We start from the raw sequence: 2,614 nt of genomic DNA, 5'->3' as shown, positions 1-2,614 counted from the left end.
TCGGTCTAGACCTGCTCTATTTGAAAAGTGTCCTGAGATAACTTCTGTTATGAATTGGCGCTATACAAATAAAATTGAATTGAATTGAAAATTGAAAGAGGAAAGGCATTTCACTCGTTGCTCTACAGAGTGAGCTCTGCATCAGGCTACGGTCACAGGAAGTGACCAAATGAGGTGACAAGTAACCCGTCACAATGAAAGTCCAGTTAACCACACCAAATGAACAAGTTCATATTAAAAGGTCTCATTTGACCCTACACTAGGGTTCAGTTAAGTTTTTTTTTAGAACATTATACATAAGTGTAAAATAAATTACTTAAATCAACATCAGTTTCTAAAATATGTTTAAAAGATTTGTTAATGTTATGTTGTTTTTTTCCTATGGTATATTATCCCAATTACTGGAACTTCTTGATGCGGTCCACATTCATTAGAAAGGAAATGTCACGATAGGTATCATAATTTTAATGAGGCATCAGCACTGTGACTGACAGCATACATGTTTTCAAGATCATTTTCTTTTTTCAATTCTCTGGACATATGGTTGTTGTGTGCCCCAGCAACTACAAGGTGGCATCTGTGATGGCATCTGTCAGAAAGACCCAAGATTTTCCTAGGATACGATAGACTTTTACAGTCTTGAACAAATAAACATTACCTTTAAAACCAGAAAACATGTCAGTTTTGTATTTTTTAGTGAAAGTGAAAATTTTGTTCTGATTGGATCAGGCGGATTTTCAGGCTGCAAATAACACACCCCTCATCCATAACATTATGAGCACTGACAGGTGACGTGAATAATACTGATTATCTGGTTATCATACCATACTGTCAGTGGGTGGTGTATATAAGGCAGCAAGTGAGCAGGAAAAATGGGCAGCGTGAGGATTTGAGCGACTTTGACAAGGGCCACATTGTGACGGCTAGACGACTGGGTCAGAGCATCTCCAAACCTGGCAGCTCTCCGTGGGGTTTCCCGGTCTGCAGAGGTCAGTACCTAATCAAAAGTTCTCCAAGGAAGGAAAAGTGGTGAACTGGAGACAGGGTCATGGGCAGACAAGGCTCATTGATGCACGTGGGAAGCCAAGGCTGGCCTTAGTAGTCCGAACCAACAGACGAGCTACTGTAGCTCAAACTGCTGAAAAAGATCATTCCGTCTGGACCTCGATTCTAATACATCCAGTTTGTCCATCATCTTTTTCTGCTCTTGCATTATTTATATTATTTCATGACAATAGCACCTTTTACAAAAGAAAAATGGTGACGTGTTCAATACTTATTTTACCCGCTGTATTCTGTGTCAGCAATACTAATATTGAATCTGGAGTTGAAATATAGACAAACTGACAAACCAAAATAAAATACCAAAAATTCCCAGAAACAAAATGGTGCAAACATTGTTATAAGGCATATTTAAGCATAACCATTATGAGGTTAATTGCAATCTAGGGTTGGTAGTACATTCAAATATTCCAATGGGCCACCATCTGTCTAACAAGTGCATATGGCCAGTATATTCGCACATGCGTGTTCTACTTGCAAAAGCTCTCATAGCTTTAACAAATGAAAGCTGCAAGCGGCAATGATTGGGCCCTCGCAGTCTGCACACATCAGGGCATGTTGCAGTTATGTCATGCACCAGCATCATGTGTAGATGACATTGTGAAAAGTTCACATAAATCAGATGATGGTTGCCACACAAGTCTTACTTCTGTTTGGAAAAGATGGTGCTATGTGATGACCAAATGTTGGCATGTATTAATTTCTTGAAGGTTGTTGGTGATTGGACAATGTATCCTTAAGTTGTAACAACTTCCTGTTTCCAGGTGGTACATTGAAATTGAACAACAAAAATTAATTAGATACATAACGTCATCATTAAGGTCTTAAGGGTTTTCTGACCAAATGGCTGCTGGATCTGATCAGCAGGAGTTGTACATGAAAGTATAAAACATGACATTTCCTGGTGCCATATGGTGGTGCTATGAGTATGATTGAATATTATCACATAGACGTGTTCTGGGTGGAACTCCTATCAGACGTGAAGTTTGGTGCAGATTGAACAAAGTACACAGAAGTTAGAACAATTCCTTTCTTGGTGGAACATTGATTTTTGACGCCATGGACACTTAAAGTAATCTTAAGACTTTGACAACTTTTCATCATGAACTTTTTTAAAGTTTACTCACCAATTTTGAAGACAATCTGATCAATTCCCTAGGAGGGGTTCATTTCAGTACAACACCTAGAAATAGCAAAACAATGGCACCAAAATTGGACATTAAATTCAAAATGGCCAACTTCCTGTTGGGTTTGGGGTATGGGTTCCATAGGCTTTTTTATACATCTAGACATGATACATATGTGTAGGTGCAATGATAAATCACAGAGGTACCATTTGTTGGTACTACAGTAGTTTAACTGTATTAGTGTAATCAATTAATTTTGGTTATAAAAGTGTATTTATTATCAAAAGATAACAGAAAATGACTTTAATTAATATTATCAGGGCACCACCCTTAAATAAGGGAAATGATAGCCAATAATTGATTGATCAGTGTCATAAAAATACTCTAAACAAGTAATTCAGAAATCGGATTAATAATTAAATTAA

The sequence above is a fragment of the Morone saxatilis genome, unplaced genomic scaffold (genome assembly GCF_004916995.1).
Source record: "Morone saxatilis isolate NCDOM2014 unplaced genomic scaffold, NCSU_SB_2.0 Contig23, whole genome shotgun sequence".
Classification (NCBI taxonomy): Eukaryota; Metazoa; Chordata; class Actinopteri; family Moronidae; genus Morone; species Morone saxatilis.
The sequence above is the reverse complement of the archived record's forward strand: the minus strand, read 5'-3'. Positions refer to the sequence as shown.